The sequence below is a fragment of the Sinohyriopsis cumingii genome, chromosome 8 (assembly GCF_028554795.1).
Source record: "Sinohyriopsis cumingii isolate HCF-2022 chromosome 8, ASM2855479v2, whole genome shotgun sequence".
NCBI classification, from domain to species: domain Eukaryota; kingdom Metazoa; phylum Mollusca; class Bivalvia; order Unionida; family Unionidae; genus Sinohyriopsis; species Sinohyriopsis cumingii.
In genome coordinates this window covers 32578964-32601190 of record NC_142968.1, presented here as the reverse complement: position 1 = coordinate 32601190, position 22227 = coordinate 32578964, and the positions used below count along the sequence as shown (strand labels likewise).

The window sequence follows — 22227 nt, the reverse complement described above, 5'->3', positions numbered from 1 at the left end:
TTCCATCGCTTCTCGTCTCCACGGCCGGTGCACCCCAATTCACTGTCTTCTTAGTTTCCGTCATGTTTGAAAACAAAATCTAGCGTATCTATATAGGGAGTATGACGTCACAGACTGCTCTCTTCGGATTGGAAAACTGATTCCGTGTTGTGACTTAAGTTTGAAACGCGTGTTTGTATTGGTGAATAAACTCAATCCGTTTCGATCCACTCTTCGACTATAAATAACCCCGTTCAGTTCATTCCCTTCACCTGTTCTCGTCGCAAGATGTGGAAACCTTAGAATCGTCTACTCTAGTATCGTCAGTGCTGTTCCTTACGGACTTACCCATGTATGTCAGATCATTATGGACAATTATCAGGATCACATATACGAGCGCTTGGAAAAGAGGAATATATGCAGAGAGACAAAGCTATTTGAAGAGAGTCATTATCTACGGACCAGCAGTCAGAAGAAGTTTAAGGAAGAGAAGAAGACATATGCGTTGCCCTCTATGTTAACGGAATTATGTAAACAAAACATCAAAGGTCCCTTTTCAGGGCCACTCATATGCTTCGAAAAGATTTGCTTTCTTGCCTACAAATTTTTTTAAGTTAACTTTATAGTTGTTTGAATGTTGTCTGTTGCAGATATCCTCGAAATGTATTTTCCATTGTCGCTAAACAGCACCCATTCACTACTAACAACCGGTCATAATTATATTCTCCACTATAGTCGGGAAAATGCAGGGACACATAGGGCAGTCTCATGTCGAACTTTAAAGTCCTTGACTCAGTCTCATCAATTTTTATTTCGATTTCATTTGGCTGTGCAATGTCAACCTTCAAAATAATACTTTTTATTTTACGCTAAGCAGTGAATTACTCGATTTTCTAATTAAAATAATATTGATATTTCACTGCGGTGAAAAAATAACAATATTTTTTCACTACAGGAACTACTTTTTTGGGTCAGAACATACTTACCTCCCTTTGATTTTCTGTCAGTGAACTACTTTTAACTTATGTACATGTCATTGTCATTATTAATAATCCCTGTCTGTTATCCTTGAAACTTGTAGTTTGTTAGTCTGGAAATATCAGTTAATTTTTATCACTCTGATGTGGAACTAATTTTGTGAGCAGGTACACATAGCACAGCAGAACATGTACGGTAAACAGCTGACATTACCGTAAGAAATCTGCTAATTTACTGTCACAAACTTTAGGTAGCCAACTTATGTGAGCATAAAATAAAAAGAATATTTGCTTGAAACGAGTGAATAACGGATACATTTCATCTCGTGGGTGAAAAACTCTAGTATTTTCATCCGCTCGATGAAATATATCCGTTATTCACTCGTTTCATTCAAATATCCTCTATACATTTTTTTTAGGGAAGTACAGCTTAGTTAGTCCTACATGCAAGACCTCGATGCTGATATTTATATTGTGTGCATCAGGGTCTTACGGCCTAACTAACGGCTCTGTGTAGTGTCTTTTGATGTCGACTAACATCGCAATGAAAGTTACTTTTTCAGCGATATCTCACACAACTGGCAGCTAAAATAATGACGCTTTTCTACAAATTAAGTTATAATGTTCTAGTAAGACTTTAGTTATTCTGATATCGTTTCTCCGATGAATTCAAATTCTCACAAAAGAAATGGACCTGTTTTCAAGTTTTGTTGGCCTACATTTCAGTTGGCTTGAAAGCGATGAAAGCCAGGAATGCCAAAATCGGGTTAAGTTGAAAAATTTTTCTTTAACGAAACGAAGAAAATATATTATGCCTATTTGAACGTTTTGTTTCGTTCAATAAACATATCCCCCGCATGAATCTACTTGAACATTCTTAGGCATATCTCGACTACCGTCGCATTTCAACAAATTCAAATGTATGTAAACGGAACATGAAAATGCGTCCATTTGCTTGGGTCAGATTTTTATTTCACCAGGATAAAAACAGCACAGTAATTATATTATAAATAAAAATACCACACCTTACGTATATCATTCAGTTATCTCCCTTACACCAGACTTAACATTTCAAGAAATAAATCTCACATTTTCAGTGATTGGTTATGAAAATAAAGAGAATTTTGTGAAGCATTATATTGGCCCTCAATCTCGATGCAAATGTAAGAAGAAGTACATTGATAATTTCTCATAGTATAGTGTACAAGTTTGAAAACTGATAAAGTATGTTTCTTTGGTTTAGGTATTTCTCTACCTAATGTTTGATAATTTCTTATGTGGAAGAAATATGCATTATATGTATCTATATTATCTAAATTATTCACCTTTTTATATTAGATGGAAATGAACACCACTTAACCTGAAATTTGTGTACCTGTAAGAGATGTTATATAAGACAGTTGTCTTCGGACTGTCCTTGGATCAATGTGGCCCTTCCCCCATATATTTGTTCAAGGTAAGGCCATCAAACTTTCACTTCTCATTCTTCTGATTGCTGCTTTTGTCTCCTTTAATTCCTTCATCATAAGCTACATCTCCATTTTAGAAACACACTTTCCTTCTTAGAAGCTGTGATCTACTATCTTTGGTAATTGATTTGCTTACTGCATCAATTTTTATTCACAACACAAAGGATGGAAGCTTTCTATTTCTGTTACAAAGAGGATGGGTAGGTAGACCTTTGTGTAAGGACTGGGGGTTAGTGACTTCAGGTATAATTTATAAGATTGGGTCATGTCCACCTGTCTCTGATGTTAAATTCGGCATCTACCAAACACATATAAAGTCCTTTATTTTAGGTGAATCGGACTTTTTGAAGTAGGAGAGGTACATACTATTTGGTAGATTGACCTTTGACCTAGTTATTACAGAATATGATAAAATGTGATTTGTCTCCCATTGATGTTCAATAAGTGCTGATATGAATAAAACACAACTCATAGTTAAAACGGTTAATTTCATCCCCAAAATGTAGTTTGGTAGTAAAGCACAAATATGAAAACAGCAGCTGAATAGTTCAAAGACCATTACACAACTGTACAATTTTTGAGAGGGGGAATTTAGTCAATGCGCGAGATCGATACATTTTAAATGAGACATTATAAACAGTGCCATAGAGGATATAAGAATCCGTTAATTGAGACATAAATCGCGCTAGTTTTGGTTTAAAGGAGGTACATTTTGTTTGAAAATGAAAGTAATAAATGTAGCATTTCAAAACGCTTACTTGGAAATCATATCAAAAAGGTAACCGCGCTGCCAAATCAGGATATAAGTAGAAAAACATGCAAACGGGTTACACCGACTATTTCTTCTTTAGCTACATTCTTTGACTCCATCTACCAGCACCTTGTTATCAATTAGTTGAAAGGAATCAAGTGAGAATACATAAAGCGATGTCAATGATACCTATTCCGTCAACTTATTTCGTCTTGCTTTTTTGCAAAACAATTCTCGTACTTTTCTGAGTAGTTGATTGCTAGAATTTTTCCCTTTAGTGACATCCGGCTTTGTTATCCAGGTTTAGTCATAAGTATTAATGTATCTGATTTCTTATCTGTTATCGTTTTTGTTTTGAAATGGTATGAAAAAAGGTAAATATTGTAAATGATACCAATTTCAAAAACTTTATTCAAGAATCCGTTTTCTTACTGAAGTTCTTTAAAGGGCCAGAATACAATTTGCATTGCCCTCAATATTTTGAAATTAGCTGTAACTTCTCATCTCTGATACATTTGCGTCAGCATTTATTGATCTTTTGATATTCCGTAATTATTTGTCATTACATGAAAACCTTTTGTTGTACATCTGCAGAAAGTAAATTACTGAAAATAATTCATCTGTGGAGCTCCTGGTAACCGACTGGTCCGAAACGCTCGCCTTCACTGATCGTTGCCAGCTCACCATTGTCATCGTTGGTTCGATCATCGGACACGGCAAATGTGGGTACCGGGTTCGTCCTCTACCACTTATACTTAACGAAATGGTAGCCTATCATGCACTGAGAAATAAATCCAAAGCAACGATACAACCATCAACTAAACATTTAAACATTTCTTTTCAGCTGACTTTGAGCAGCAAAGTGGCAACAACTGAAGAATTGCATACAATGGACAAATGAAACGGTATCAGTCACGTATTCACCCCACTCACCTGCCCCAATCCGTTTATTTGCCTTGAAAGCCAAATCTGGATAAGAGGACTGAGGAAAACTGTCCCGTGGGTTGAATGTATACGACCTATGAAGAAACTGAGCTGTTGAGAAATGACTTTTGGGAAATGTTCAACTAGAGAAAGATGCTTTGGGGGCCCATTTTACCTTCTGTGCATGAGGAAATATATTCATACACACAATGTACTCTTAGAGACCGTTTTGCGCCTTATAGTTCTTTTTATGTTTAGCTTTCATTTACAATAGCTGTGGAAACGTTTACAATTTTAAACTGGTTCAACGAATGTTATAGTTATTTTTTAAAATTCCAAATCCTCGAGTAAAATATATTTTATTATGTCCTTCTAAGCATGTAACTGCATAGAATGTACTGAACTAACAATATGATGCTGATATAGCTTGTGTCAAGTGTAAAGTTACAGTAGCACGTTAAAAAGTAAAAACGTTTACTTTTAAAAATTACACAAAGTTGTTCCATCAAAATTCATTAAGGATCTGAAAAAGTATCAATAATAATAATAATAATAATAATAATAATAATAATAATTACCATCATCGTACAGTCCACTAGACATATTCAACGAACTTAACTGTCTTTGCACACTGGCACATTTTAGAACATGTAGGTCAATGATATTGACCTAAAGATAACAGCTAAGTTACGCAGTCAGTTGGGGGCCCCGAGTGGCCGAGTGGTCTAAAGCGTTCACCGTTCCGGATCACTGCCATCTCACCTCTGCTGCGTGGGTTCGAGTCCAAGGCTCGGCCAGTGTGGGTACGTGGGAAAGCCTGTCAGTAGCTTCTCGTGGGTCGGTGTTTCTTCCCTGGGTTTTCCAGGGTTCTTCCGCCACCAGTTATACTGGCCGCCATGTATAGCCTATCTTGTGCTGAAAAATGGCGTTAAACCCTAAAACAACAACAACAACAACAACGCAGTCAGTTACAGTGTTGATATTGAGGCGGGATTTGACGCAATGTGTTATCTCACAAGCCGTCTGAAGTGCAACTCAAATAAAATGCACGTCATTTAAACTTAAAGTAGCACTCGCAGGATCTACTTTGTGCACTAGGTTACAGTTAAGTGCACAAAGTAGATACTGCGAGTGCTACTTTCAGTTTAAATGAAGTGCATTTTATTTGAAACCGAAAGCAATATCAATTGGGATTACGCAGTGCATATTAGAAAAAAAGAAACATCCAAAGTCAAGGTAAGCGCGGAGTCAAATCCGGCTACAATTACAAGAAAGCAAACAGACAACATATTATCAGCACTTTATTCATCGATCACTTAAACCAATACAGGCAGTAGCTATGACACAACATCAGTTGTGATTTAAGCTCGCATCAGTATTTACTTCTGACTTATTTCGTTTTGCGTCTGTTATCCAAATGATTCTCTATAGTCGAATATACAAGTAGATCAAAAGCTCAAAATGGAATGAATGGCCGATAAATATCTCCCATTAACGAAAGTTTCATTTTTCAGTCTAGGAAGAAATCGGACACGGTTACGTGGATTATACAATCTTCATTAATCATAACCTAGGTTGCTGAAAGTCGAAATGGTCCAAAATAAACGCTCGATTGCGCCAACGTCAGCAACATATATGAAGGTTGCATACGTTCTACCATATATAAAGAGAGTCGGACTTCATATAGTATAGACAGTAACGTACAAGAGTATAACGTCAACTATGTGGTCTAATCTGGAAGATCAAAATATGTTATGTTCTTAAACGTATGTGCTCTAGTTCTAAATGCACTTTTGATCTATGATTGAATATCTTCTTCGTATAATTTAGGCTTGTGTACAGAATGCTTATTTTAACCTGAATATATAGCTGAAGAATTCCAAAATGAAAGAAATGAAAGTTAGTGAACAGAACACGTTGAAGGTCTAGAGTGGTAAGGCGCTTCCTAAACGACATGCCAAACTTAGAATGCACGATGAACAGACACGTCCAACTTTTCTTTAACCAGGCTGGTAGGACCCATAAACTTCACGAATTCAAGGGCACTTCCAACGGCTGAAAAAACAAATAAAGATCAACACGTGTATTCTCAAACAACCGAAGATGAAAGTTATCCAAGGATTAATGAAAATACGTGAAGGAGTTAAGTGAAAGTGGTGTATATTAATGTGTATGCTTATCAATGATTTAGATAGTACCGAGCGGTATTACTGGCAATGTCCATTGTCCTATGTGCTCCATGTCTGAGAAAATTCCACCCTTTACAATAGACAAGAGTACTGCCATGCAGATATATAGATTATATGCTCGTACAAGAATATAAAAACTGCGAATATAAACATTTTCATGACACGAAGAACTTCTTTCAGGTGATTGCGCATCTTACTATCATTACTCCTACATTGCTTCAAAGGCGATTGAAAATCAGTGCAACGTATAACTTTAAAATGTCAGGGCATGTGCCTTTTCAGATCTACTCCATGTGTGTCAGTGACACTTTATCCCTGATGTCACGATGTTATTCTAAACAAAATGGACGTCACACAAGGCCTACAACAGCCAGACATATTAAAAACTCGTTCGTCAATAATGATGATAACATCCCATGATATTGAATCCGTACTACTAATATAAAAAAAATTACCACGGCAAACTAGTACAAGACTGATATAGTACTACCTTATTGGTTGTCTGTGTTAACCGTAAGGGCACAAATGAAACCACCATATACCCCCCAAAGCAGCTTTTTGCCCGCGACGAAATCATTTAGAACTAGTGGATTACCTGCATAGATCCTAAAATAGCAGTTGAGAGACTAGTATTTGATCTAATAGATCAATCTTATGGGACCTTGTCAAACATGATTTTACCGAAGAAACAAGACACATTGACACAAGATCATGAAGATATCACCAAATTTGCTGTTCAGTCTGAAAGTATACAGTGTGAAATTACAATATAGAAATCTATTTGTATTTTACCTGGTCTTTGTATCATAAAATTCCCATTACTTTTTAGTGTGCCGTTTCGTTAGTATCTACGAAATAGTTGAAATGAATGAGGAAGCTTATAACTTGTTAAACACCTGTTTAAACACAAACTTGATACTATTCTAAAAGTTAGATCATTCAATTGGGTGGGGTTTATCACAAATGAGGCTTTAAAATAGAGACACCTTCTTGGAATAACCCAACATAAAGGTAACTAGGCAGTCTCGTGTGAATAAAAGCATAGAACACAAACAGGCGTCATTGTGAAGAATACTATTTTCTTGCCTCCGCTCTTTGAAACTGTCAGCAACTTATATTCATCAATCATTTGAAATATTTACCGTGAGTATATCTTGAATAATATCAGTTATAACTATATCATGTAAGGTTTTATTCTAACTTTTTTGTCTTTCTGTTGTTTTAATTGAAACGCACACCGTTCAAATATGTATTGAGTTATGATTATCCATTTAGTCGAACTTTTAGCCAATGTAATATTTTCTTTCAAGGTCAGGTGAAGAGATGAATAGACTTAAAATAGTCAAAGCTCACAAATTATGATGCCCAAGATAACTTGTCCTTGTTTGTTTGACATAATGAGTTTCAATCCGATTTAGATTTTCCTTTATATCCCAGAGACTGTTTAAGATAATAATCTTCTGACGGTTAAAACTTGAGTTTAAACTCCTCTTTACATATCACACTTTTTTACCTGTTTGTACAGTGTAAACCTTTTACCACTCCTAGTCAAAATATCGTTCGAACAGCTAATTCTTCCCCTGTGTATTTCCATTTCAAATTACAACCTTTAGTCTTCATTTCTACTTTGTTTAGTATATGCAGATTACCTTTTGTTTTATTCAGAGTTGTGATTTTTAGATTGCTTGTTGGCGTGTGTCAATGTAAATCCTTCCTTAGTGATACTATACGATATGAACGGAATAAGTAATATCCAAAATATCTGTTTCATGTCTTTATTTTTCAAAGTGTATTTAATGGAATGATAACAAATAATGCAACCAAACACGCTCGTTTGTTTTTCACGATCAGCGAGGTTCTCTTAGTGAGTTCATATCGGAGCTTTTATGTTGCTTCTATTATATTTTCACGTCGGTAAGAATGAATCACCATCATAGTTCTTCTATTAATAATTCAATCGCACAATAAAATTGCACGATGGGCACACCTTTTTCGGACCGATCACGTCCACGCGCAATATGCGCACTCACTTCTAGCTAATTATCCATTTTTAGTGGTTCAACTATCAAACAAATATAGGTAACATCTGCCTCGGAAATAATGAAATATCCGGCGATTGTGCATTCTGGTGTTACTAGCGCACTTTCGTTTATATACACAGAGATTACTCATGTAAAGTATGCTTCTAACGATCGTTTAACAAATAACTAGCAACCAAACAAATCTGTTCTTGTTGAATAACAGTCGAAATCTTTCATTTGTCACTTGTGTCAATGCTGGTGCAAAATATTCCCTGGATAACGTAGTCGGGTAGGACACAGCAGTGAATAACGCTTCGCCATTTGTAGAAACAATCCCTGAGTATTTTTATATCTGGTGCTACAGTCAACGCTTTAGTAGTTTCACGTGCAATTGCGATAATTCCTAGCTGACCTCGACTTCACATTAATATATCAAGGAGATTCTAATGAGCAATTTCTGTTTCATCTTTATCATAATTTTATGACAGATGATACGATGGTTTGGTAATGCCTCTTTGACGCAAATAGTCATCGACTAGTTGGACAAAAATGATATTGATGTTAACATGATCCGACACTACTTTAAAACATTCAGCACCCATATCACCACTGTTAGAATCCATAACATGGATACAATGATGAAATTCAATTTTAGAACCTAAATACCAAAGACAGACGGATAACTGTTGAGTGCTTTTAACTGAATTTCATCTCCTGTCACGTATGATACTGATACTGATAATGTAACTGTATAAGAAGTTAAAATATCACTCTCTGTAATTAATACACACTCCATTCGACCCTGCATGGCTTAAGTTCCGATGACAATGATCAAGTATAATCAACATTTGCGCATCGTTAAGATATAAATTTTAGGTCTCTCAATTTCCATTTTCAAGAAATGATGTGAATAAATTGGGCCATTTACTAATATTAAAAAAATTAGTTTGTCCTTCTTCTTTAATTAATATTCCCATAATTAAAATTTAAGAAGTTACTACGCGCCGTGATGGGAAGATGTTAGCGATTTGCGATCTGATTATCCACGGACTTTTTCATCCCATTATCGGCAGTATCAACATACTCTTTGAGAAATGCAACTGACACGCCACATCCTCCGATTTTCCCATTTTCGGTGACGGCAGCCAGTGTGTTTGTGACACAATGATGCGCCTTTTACCTTGATAACCGTGTCTTGAATATCGAAGTGGGACGTTTTTAGTTTTCCGGTAATATTTTCAAAACTCACAAGACCACCTTGCTGGTAGCATCAGTCAAATCCACTTTGATGGCATATCTGCTCAGATCTACATCAACACTAAGTAGTCGGGCTGGATAACGTCTGTAAATGTTAATAGACTTTTTATATAATGTTAAGCGTACTTTAATGTGAAATCAGTAAGTGCTTGTGGGGTTGGTATGAGGAAGCCTTACTGCCAGCAAGTGCACGCAGCTATTCAACAACAAGATGACCGCATATGGGTCCATCCAACCGAGTTTGTACTGGTATAGTAAAATAAAACAACTGATTTTGACCATCTTACTTGGATTAATAATAAGCAATTTCGACTGGTGTTGCATGTTCATATGAGTCAAAATACAATCTTGAGGGGTTACCACGTATGCAGCCCAGTGAGTTCCAGGTCCTTTTTGTCAAGTCCCGGCTGACAATACCAGTTCTGAATACGTGTGGCACCAATGATGCATGTTCATTCGGATAAAGACACCACGAAAAGTTTTGACATACATACATACATACATACATACATACATACATAACATACATACACACGCACAAACATACATAAATACATACATACACATACACACGCACGCACAAACATACATACATACATACATACATACATACATACATACATAGTAAACCAAGATTGATTAGAGGACGTGTGACCTTTTGATTGTTATACAAGGTAATCGAAAACCTCTTCCCGATGGTACTAAACGACTTGTTCCTGGCTAACGAAGGCCTCGTCCTTTTTTATAACACTGCGAGAGGCACCGCCTCCCGCTGCCTAGTACCATTCTGGATGAAGTTCCGACAGTCCCTAACGCCGAATCGATAGTGTCCGGGGCAACCACACGGGACATTTCCAATTAATTTTCCCGAGAAATTTTCAGTGTGACCCTATACTTATTTTTTTTGTCTTTTGTGCTATGATCCGTTTTTAACGTTTCAGGCTGATTTTCACTAAGGCCGAACTTGCTTCGTGAAAGTAATAAATCTGGTACAACATACGAACGTCTTGTTGGCATATATGCAAATCAAAGTCAAAGTACTCAAGCCGGTCCACGTGTCACCACATAACATGATAGTGTGATATGCATGTGCAATCTGAATTGTGGATTCTGCATATTGAAGCCGAATTTCGTCAGACTGTTAATGATGACCGTTTAACCGCAAAGAAGCTTCAATCATTCTTAAGTGGTCAAATATCATCTTACTACGTGTGTGTTCATTGCCATGGTCTATATTTTGAAATAATATGAACACATGTTATAGTGCGATAAGAGAAAGATGGGTATTTATTTGGGTATTTATGGTTTGTGCCAAGTGTAAAGGTATAGTAGCATGTTGAAACATCAAAACGTTTACTTATAAAAAGTACAGGTCAGTTTCCTTCTTCTCGACATACATCTTAAACTAATTGATAACAAATATGACAATTATTTTCTTGCGCTATGACCCGTTTTTAATGTTTCGGGTTGATTTTCACTAAGGCCGAACTTGCTTCGTGAAAGTGCGTCATTGAAATACGTAACAGGTGGTATGATTATGAATTTTCTACAGGTTCATCGATCATCCTCATTCGCCCATCAGCACCCGCATGGTAATGCATATCAACAGCATATTGTCTGAACAACTCCATGTGTTCAATAAAAAGTAATAAATCAGGTACAACATACGAACATCTTGTTGGGATACATGCAAACCAGAGTCACTGTTATTATGCCGGTCCACGTATCACCACATAGCGTGATCGTGTGATATGCATGTGCAATCTGAATTGTGGGTTCTGCATATTGAAGCCGAATGTCGTCAGATTGTTCACGATGACCGTTTAGCCGCAAATAAGCTCCAGTGACTCTTAAGTGGTCAGATATCATCTTACTACCGTGTTTGTTCATTGTCATGATCTCTATTATGAAATGATATGAACACATGTTATGATGCGATAAGAGAAAGTTGGGTATTTATTTGAGTATTTGTAGCTTGTGCCAGTAGCACGTTAAAAGGTCAAAACGTTTACTTATAAAAAGTACAGGTCAGTTTCCTTCTTCTCGACATACTTCTTAAACTAATAGGTAGTAAATATGACACAAAGATGTTCCATGATAATTCATTAAGGATCTGGAAAAGTATCAATAACAAAAATAATCATCATCATTATCATTATCCTCATCATCATCATCATCATCATCATCATCGTAAAGTCCACTAGACACATTCAACTAACTTAACTGTCTTTGCGCACTGGCAAATTTTAGAACATGTTGTTCAATGACATTGACCTAAAGATAACAGATTAGTTATGCAGTCAGTTCCAGTATTGATATGGAGGCGGGATTTGGCGCAGTGTGTTATCTCACAAGCCGTCTGAAGTGCAACTCACGATATTACAGTTACGTGCACAAAGTGGGTACTGCGAGTCCTACTTTCAGTTTAAATGACGTGTATTTTATTTAAAACCGAAGGCAATATCAATTGGGATTACGCAGTACATATTACAAAGAAGAAACAAAAAAACATAGTCAAGGTAAGCGCGGAGTCAAATCCGTCTACAAGTACAAGGAAGCAAACAGACAACATGTCAGCACTTTATTCATCAATCACTTAAACCAATACAGGCAGAATCTATGACACAACATCAGTTGTGATTTAAGCTCGCATCAATATTTAATTCTGGCTTATTTCGTTTTGGGTCTGTTATCCAAATGACTCTCTATAGTCGAATATACAAGTAGCTCAAAAGCTCAAATGGAACGAACGGGGACAACAATAGGACCGATAAATATCTCCCATTAACGAAAGTTCCATTTTTCAGTCTGGGAAAAAATCGGATATGGGTACGTGGGGTATACAATCTTTATTAATCACAACCTAGGTTGCTGGCAGTTGAAATGGTCCAAAATAAGCGCTCGATTGTGCCAAACGTCAGCAACATATATGAAGGCTGCATATGTTCTACCAGATATAAAGAGTCGGACTTCATATAGTATAGACAGTATCAAACATTAGACATTTCTGAAATACCGTACGAGAGGAGAACGTCAACTATGTGGTCTAATCTGGAAGATCAAACTATATTTATGTTCTTAAAATGGTTTGCTCTAGTTCTATATGGATCTTTGATCTATGATTTAATATCTTCTACGTCTAATTCAGGTTTGGTACAGAAGGCTTATTTTAACCTGAATGTATAGCAAAAGCCGTCTGACTTCCAATTCCATTAGCGGCAAACGCACATTGTATAAAATATGAACGTTGCAGTGATAATGCGGTTGCCTTGACATAAATTACTAGGAATATAATGGAGTAAATACCCTGGTGAAAAACATATAACTGAATACAATTACTGTGGATTCGGTACACATATGTATATGCGACTTGATTCTAACAATCAACCAAAGCCCGGTTAGGCAATTATCAACTGCGTTGACATTGCGCGTTACCGAAATTACATGGCTGATAAAGCTCCAAATGATCGATCCGCTAGCCATTTGCGTGAACGACAACGGGCTGACCTGGTTATCATCCATGACTTAAATCCGACGGCGGGATCGGGGGGCGGAGAACGAACCGTTTGATGGATTATCAAGGGAGGTATGAAGGCCAAGATTGCACTCCGTTGACAAGGGAAACTCAATTTTGCCTCTCGCCAACAGAAAGTCTACTCATTAAGTTCTCAGTACTCTTACGGAAGGGTTATTCGATCATTAGTATGTACACGAATTGTTAATGATGCCTTATCGATCAACCCCGGCAATATTTTAACCACTCGGAAACAAGTTTAGTCCCTATCTACCTGCACTTGGTGAGTAAGAATGTCGACAACGTCGTGCTGCTGACGCGAGTTGGTCCATCGACGTGTTTACAGTCTCGGAATTGACTGATACTCTGAGACAAACAACACCTCATCGTTTGCAACCACCACCGGGTTTAGCAAAGACTCCCAACCGAACATGTGTACGAGAGGTATTGGATCACGAATGCACGATGGCGGAACACATGAGTCATGATTCCGTTGGTTAGCATTTATCGTTTGGTATCAAGTGGGATACATCTCACTTTGGTGCATCTGAAAACACCCTTGCGATGTTTCTGACACCGTATCATACTTGTCTTGCGTGCCAGTTCACGTCAGTCTCTCAAAGATATTCCAGGTACATGTTGTGTTTGAGAACCTTTTTGCACAATAAATCGTGGAACATCTTTGGACCTTTACATGTTCTTGACGCCTCCTGCTCCAGACGTGGAAATAACCATCTAGTACATATGGGATGAGCAGTCCCAAATACTCTTTGATTGGTTTACCTGAGCATTATCTTTGAATTTAACAACAACTTCTGTCAGCGATTCTCACAAGCAGCAACTACAACAGCGTCAGGACGCTAGAGTGGTAATTACAGAAAGTACAGAACAGTTATTTAAACCAGTTGTCGAACCAGCCAAAAAAAAATGTGTTACAGCAACTGAGGCAAGACAAAAAGCTCCTAAGACATTAACCGAGAATATTGCTGTTCATCTTCCACTCCAGCAACCTCTTCATCCACCATCGCTAATAGGTAGAACTAACATACTAGATAAAATTACTGCGCAAGGTATTGCCGCTATTAGAGAAAAAGGCCAACTACTTGATATTGCCGCGTTTAGAAATCAATATGTAAAACCCGAATATGTTAACATTCCAAGAAGCTACCGATTGGGTTAGATATGTTTGGGGCATTTATATCAATTTTAATCAAGTCAAATGGGGAAATACAAATTTTAAACTATTTATCAAAGCAGCAGGGAACCGCATTGCAATAGCAGAACTGAAAAAGAAAGGAAATGGATCATCAGCTTGACAAAATAGGAGAAGAAAGTGGAGAGTCGGGTGTAAACACTAGATCGGAAAGAAAGAAAAACGAAATGAAATAGGTGCGTCGAATGAGCTTACAGCAGGAGAAACAGCCAGACCCTCACGACGAATCACTTGAAGACGCAACTGGAGAGAGACTAACCCGTGGTGTGCAAGCACGTCATGGTCTTCATAAAGCAAGCCCCTCCGGTGAGTCAAGATAAATGTGTCCCAATAATGTCCTCGCTGATGTTGATAGTCTAGAAATGTTGATTGGTGGAAGACGAACCAGCTATAATTTCCCCCAAATCATTAGTGTACCAGCTGATATTTGTCAGTTTTTATTCACATGTGGCATTATGGGCGTTAACGTCTATAGGGCACTTATCGCCAAAATTACCGAAGATTACTATAGTGATTGATCAATTACATCCGTGAAAACAAAATAACATGATTATACACAATGCCCAACGTGGACATTTAAAGGTCAGGATGATCAATTCACGATTACCAGTATATAAAGTTATCTATGGACATGGAATTGGTGATTTTGTTAAAGGTTTCTTCAGAATGATAGCCCCAAAAGCGATTCCGATTGCAAAACAAATATGCATGAAAGCCATCGACGTTGTTCGCGATAAAGTTATTGACACCATCGGCGATGGCAAAGGTAAAGCATTCTCAGTGGTCAAGGACAGACTCGCACCATTCGTACGACTAAAACCACAGCAGAATGCAAGCATTTCACCAGTAAAACTGTCCAGCATCGAAGTGATGCCGGTACAAGTCAGTTAAATAATAATTCAAGTATCGAATGAATGGTTGAAAGACTTAGCTAGCGTGCCATCACCAACAAAACAACAAGCTCCTGAGCATGAAAAAATATAACCACAGGTATGGTAGATAGAAGTGGCTTGGTCTGACGTCGGTTTAGACAACCGTAAATATAATGTTCAAGCGTGTATCTGATCCCGCATTTGATATGGATGCGAATCAAATCAACAACTGTGTTGTGACTCCCACTGATATCACTAGCTGTTGTTGGACTCTTATCTGAATGCTTTTCGCTGGATTATATATGCTGGTGGAGAGGGTGTGGTGAGATGTAGAGCGTGTACGAGGAAGTTATCAAGGAGGAAAAAGCGCCAATATGAAATTACTGAGAGCAATCTTAGAGCGTTATTTGATCAGCATGTGTTTGAATATCCGAATGATGATCTTAAACAAAAAAATCATTAACATCTGATGACGATAAATTTCGATGCTGCATATTCAACAACAAAAGTTGTCGAAACTGCCCTTAGTGATCCTGGTTATAAAAAAATGTCTTGAGCATTAAAATATCACCGAAGCCCAACTGTGTACGTTCAAACTAGGGCTTGATGTCGATAAAATGAAAAAGGGTGTCAATAACATAACTGACAAATATTTTCCGAGGATCTATGCTGCATGGGAGAAAAAAACGATGCCCTGAAAATATCCTTAGACATAATAACAATCCAGATGTTGGTGGTCATCATATATCGCCATGTAATTAACATTACGTAGACGATTTATGTAAATCTTGTCTATGACGCCGTGAATAGTAGTTACCAGGCATAATTTGTTGGCAAATCTCAATCCTACGGGAGGGCTGTATTCAGCAAACAAGCATATGTTCTTTATACCCTTTGTCCAGAGGTCCCCCGGGTCATTTGATTGTGTCAGTGCCCACTAATCGTGTTTGTTTACGATGTCATAATCCATCGTTTTCACGAATTAGATTCCGACTGACAGACCAAGATTGATATTTATTTTACACCTGAAAGGAAGAATTGATTGTTAGTTTGTATGTGCGTGATATTCCTTGAAAGGGTCCACCCTGAAAGCTGACCCAGGAACGAAAACAAAAGAAAGCGTTCCGCCGCCAATAAGAACAAATACGTGATTCTTTGTCGCTGTTGGCGACGTTGTCCCATGCAAAGCGAGGATTTGGTGGATACCTTAAGTTATTTTGTGTTTTTGTTTATAATGGCGAAGTCGTTGGTAGCGACCGACTTTCGTGGCGACCTATGGACAAGTACCTTCTGTTGAAGCATTTACCACAGCAATAGTTTGAGGAAATGTATAATAATAGAAAAGACTATCCAGTCTCAGTATGGCTCTGTTAGAGTGATCCTAAACTGATAGTTGCTTTAATCAGTTAGTACTACCGTCTTGCAAATTGTATCGCGAAGAATCTCTTCATACGCAGATGAAACATGTGGCGCTAACTTAAACCAGCGTCGATTCACGAATCGACATAGCTGAAGTGCTGAATAATATTTTTACAATCCCGTTGATGTAATTTCTGATACGGTGGATTGTTACTCCGCTAGTTTTCTTGGAGTGGATGAATGTGAGCTGTATTTCTCACGATTGGGTCATCCAGCACACGAAATATCAGAGTTGCCATTAACGGTCCGATGCCGTTGGCAGTGGATCTAGCTGGATTTTCCTGAGATTGAATCTTTTGAGTTTACCAAAAATATTTATCCGGTTATTGTTTTTTGGTTTGGTCGTCATTTTAGTACATCAAATACTGAGATAAATCTCACGGACTCATTTTATATAAGTAAATCAAAATAGATCTTGTAAACAAATTATCCCATGATGCAAATTATATGCAAATTCTCATTGGGGAATATAAAAATGTCAAAATTCGTAATTATTCTGAATTTGCTGATAATAAACCTCTTCTTATGCATTACTGTAATGATAACTTATCATGATCGTCATTGATGTTATGGTTCATGATCCCATTTCACGACATAAAATGGTTTATCTTAATAGTCCTTGTGGTTCTTGTAAAACAATCCATCCTTTAGAATTATTTAGAAATTCCGTTATGCTAGTGCGAACCTCAACTCTCGGGATTGCTAGGGAGATGTAACAGAGGGGTGTTAAGGCTAATACTTATCAAAGCTTCATTCGATGGCGCGGTAATGCGTATACTCCATCGAGAATGGGTGACAAATATATTCCTAAAATTATCATTTGGGACGAAATATGTGCCGTATCCGAAGATACTTTAAAACTGTTTCTTGATTGGCTGTCGACGAAATCAACCGCGATCAAGGAAAACCATCTTAATTTACAGGGAAATCGCTGCACAATTGGCTAAAAAAAGAAAGTCGACGTTTATGAAGAAATGTTAGAAGTCCACAAGGCCGTTGGTTACCATCGAAGCAGCTAAAACAGCGATCAGACTTCAACGTGATGTGAGATAATGCGCAATGTAATTCCGGAAACCTCGATTGATGATTTCTGGAACTTATGGCACCCTAACGATCTGATAGTTGTAACGAGGAAAATAGTTCTCGATTCACTTGGGCGTAGATTATTTGAACTTCATAGAGAAAGATTTCTTGAGTTGCAATTTCCGGTATGTTAGCGTCCAGAGAATATTGAAGTTGAGATTCCAGGAACGGCGACCCAGCAAAAGCTCGTTCTTAATAACATAGCTGACCTTCTCGTGGAGATTGTTGATCAGGTACTGACACAACTACCATGCTGGACTCTAGGATATGAAATAACAGTTCATCATCTTAGGGGCTACCAATTTCAGATACCAATATCTGAATTGTCAACGATCATATCTCATATCGAATGGTCACATTTAGTGGATATGAGGGTATCTAGAGTTTCCGAAATGTCTCAGTTGCACAGGATGGTTTATAATGTCCCAGGGGTACCATTTCCTGGCACCATAGCTATCTAAGCCATTACGTGTACATGCGTTTGTGTCTTTTGTATATTCTTTAATGTGTACTGAGGAAGATATCGAAACTTAGAGAACGTTTGTTCTCCCTTTTCATCATCAAAACGTGTTTCCAATTCGATGCAGTGTAGCCTGTTTAAATAACCTGTCATGTTTGAGTTCGACTAGCAACCTGTGAAAAAATTTCGGATCAGCAAGTTCCATCGTAAATATTGGTTTGAAGTTCTGACCCTATCATCTTATAAATTAATGAAATTTAATCAATGGTGTACTTTGAAATAAATGGTTTAACCCAGGGTTTTATTGTACTTTAAAATCTCTAGATAACTTAAGCAAAATAAAAGCAGGTAATTAACCCACCTATGTTCCGAACCGGCAACAGATGGATTACAATTTTAACGCTCTAGCAACTGGGCTCCCGCCACTTTTCAGTGAAGTTTGTCGCGTGCGTTATCATTCAAACCGAGTGAAGAACAACTCAGCTTCATGCCATTGGTTACATATGACGGGTATATGAATATTGATTGAATAATTGGAATTTATTTCTATTTATATAAGGTACACTTCATCTGAAAACGAAAGGTACGTAAACACAATTTATGATTATACATTCCCTACCACAAACACACCAACAATAAAATAACCACGCAACCATTATGGGTATAATTTAAACAAAACAAATTCATAGCTGGTGAAGGCAAAAGGGGGTTTGCTTTTCTTGGCATAACCTCTTCAAGACATCTACCACACTAAATCCACCAAACAGAGAGTAGACGTCTTAATTTTACTCCTAGTGCTTTTGTATAAATTACCGAATCGTCATAGCATCCCTTGCCGTCATAAGGTAACGTTGTATTCAATATCATATTAATTATTCAATTAAGCGTTTAACAATATTTGTTCCGTACTCCCATCGTATAACATGAATCAGCCTTTGTTTCGTAAATTAATTTTCAGAAAAGTCTTTACGATTAATATCTCCCATTTACTTTGCACTTAATCCCTCTCGACCATTTACTTTCTTCTATATTGTCAGATTATCTTCCATACCTTAATTAACATACATAAACTTTGGCCAATACATGTCACCACGTATCTGTTCATCTCGTTTTGAGCCCCATTCCTTTGTTAACTTAGTGTTCTACAATGTACAAAATATGTAGCAAACAAACAGGTAGTCGTTCTCCCATGTTGATTGGATCGGAAAGCCGAAGTTAAGAAGGTGCACAATACAATAGCTTTGCAGCAGTATATGCCCTGAAACAAAAGTTAGCTTGAACTGTCTCTTAGAAAACGTAGGATAAAAATGCCTCTGGACACAGTTGTACTCCTTGTTTGTCAGAAAAGATTTTCGCTATTTTCACACTCCCCGTTTCTCTTGACTCAATGATTTCATCTAAAATCGTAATATGCGTTATTATTTTTACAGTATGTTCTTTAAATGAATAGGTATACGGGGAGGATGACTATTTTGTGGCATGTAACAGCATAGGATGTAATAAAGTCTATTATATATGTTGGCAAAATGTATTCACCAAAAGAACTGAGCACATCAAATGTTCGTATTCACATAGCAAATAAATTGCTTTTTAAATTAACTAATTCCAGTAAACAAATATATTCATAAAATTCATCATAACTAAATTATCCACTAAAATATTGAACTGGAACGCATAGTAATAATAATAATAAATTAATCTAGAAAACGGTAGCCTTTTGACAATTTTGCATCAGAATATGACCCATTTTTTTCCAGAAGGAAAATTGTACTTTGTTCCAACTAAACATGTATAATGACACATTTTGTCATTAATATTCGATTAATATGACTGTTTTGTCAACTGTTACTTTATTCAAATACTCATTCTTCTCTTATGCCACTTTCCATAAATAGTCTCAAGTCAATTCTGAGTAAGAATGAAGTTTGAAAATATGCATTTGACCTGCATAGACGTAACCACAGTATGAGATATTTTCTAAGCAATTTCATTCATAGCATTAACAGAGTTAGTCCAAATATATTTTCATTATAGCGTGTAAAGTGCAACTCCCGTTCATACATTTCTTTCCATAGAAACTGGCATTGATAATGTCATAAAAAATTAACTAGTTTCAGTTTACAGGAAGTTTATTTAATGTGAATAAAATGTATATTTACCCAGGACATACCTTACAATATCTAGTTTATGTTACGTGGCAATAATATTAGAATAAATGCGGAACAATAAAAGCGACAACATCACTTAATAATACTTTTTGTATCTTTTCATGGTTCTACTGTTTGAGGCGATGTATTAGCACCTAATTCATCTATCAGTTGAAACATACGGTTAGTATAAACGATGCAGCATCAACAAGTTTAGTTCATGTCACATTTTGTTCTAACCCATCTCTTCATTGCTTTTGTTTCAGGTCAGCACCTATTCTGAAATAGGAAGTCATCAGAAGGAGAGCTTATATTGAACTCAGAGTAAGTATCGAAGCATAGTTTTTCATATATCTTAAGTTTTTGCAAGTATTGGCGTTTAGTTAAGGATCATGTTCCCCATTGTGACTTTATCTTTTAAAGAGCTCGAATAATATTATAAAGTTCCTCAGTATTTTGATCCAGGATTTAGAGTTTCATCTTACAACCATTTACTTCACTATTCATCCTTCTCCTAATATCAAGTATTTGTTTGCCATCATATTGATTCTTCAAACCTGTATAAGAGACATAAAAGGACATGCTAAGGGATCCATATTTTTTCCAGTTAATTCTGAGAATCACTATTCGTTGAAATGCTTTGATATTCATCTTAGTTTCCGCTGCTTAAAATTCTGAGATTCGTTTTCGATTATTATCCATATCTGTACTTTCCTTTTAATTCCGCTCTGAATATAATATCTTTACTTTCCTTCCTTTTGTAAACACGCACACACACACACACACACAAATATAATATATTGATCTGATTAGCTAAATGTCGCCATGCACATTTTCGCTTCATTTCAACACATTTCTTATTTGATATTTCTTATATATTAGTATTTAACGTGCACGGTATAGCAGCAACTAATGAGGAATGGAATATAGCGAGATGATTACGTGTGTACGAAAGTCATTTCCTTCTAGTTATTTACCCTGGAAAAATAGATCTGGAGGAGGGAAAGTATCAACTGGCTCTGGAGTAGTATACGATCGCGAACATATATTAGGTACAATGAATCATCTATTGAAAACTTTTCCACTAGGCGAATATACCTCTATGTCAAGCAATTATCATAATACTTTAGAGAAAATCCCCATCTCCGTTCCTTTCCTTGGTAAGGTTTCCCATGACATATGCTGTTTTGCTCTTGGGTTTTAATTACGCTATTTGCTTCAGAATCGTTTGTACAAACGTTTTATATGTTTGAAATGGTTCAATGAGAATTTTGTTGTTTTAAAAAATTTCAATAGCTTTTATAATATAATTTGCAATATTCCTGCTAGTTTGTAACTGAATTTAATATATTGAAGCAGCTTTAATATGTAGATATAGTTTGTTCCAAAATGTAAAAGTAACGTGATATAGTAAAAACTGCCAATCTTTCACATGGAAAACTAATAGACATATTACACAATTGAATGGAAATATGACTCAGATTTCTTCCTTTCTGATGTACTAAGGAATTTAATAATAATAATAATAATAATAATAATAATAATAATAATAATAATGTAATGTTAATGCTGTCAGAAAAAGGTGAACAAAATCAACGTTCTCTCCACACATACACGACCCATATTGAGACATATTTGATAAATATCAACAAGTAACATATTCTTCAGTTCTTAAAATATCCATATTTATCAGAAGGCGTTTTCCTATGAATAGATCCTGGAATAAAAGTAAATTGTAAGGAACAAAGCAACACCAGCATAGATTTGATTATAATTACTTAATTAATCAATCCGTTCAATCGTTTATATGGTGGTGAATTTTATCGAAAATATGTTTTTGTTTATGCCGCGCAAATTACAACTGAGGCAATTATGTGAATTCGACAGGTAATATGAATGTGAAATGGCTTGAACTAGTTTAACTTTAAAGAGCGCATGATTTATCTCATTGT

At 36.6% G+C, this 22227-nt stretch overlaps 1 protein-coding gene across 1 annotated transcript in view; it reads left to right on the top strand.

Moving 5' to 3' along the window:
* Positions 1-7335: 7335 nt before the first annotated feature.
* Positions 7336-22227, top strand: part of LOC149793247 (uncharacterized) — a 68190-nt gene continuing 53298 nt past the window's right edge. Inside the window, exons 1-2 of the mRNA XM_089967210.1 lie at positions 7336-7432; positions 20542-20599. The gene's annotated coding sequence lies outside the window, so the exon portion shown is untranslated. The remainder of the gene's footprint in view (positions 7433-20541; positions 20600-22227) is intronic.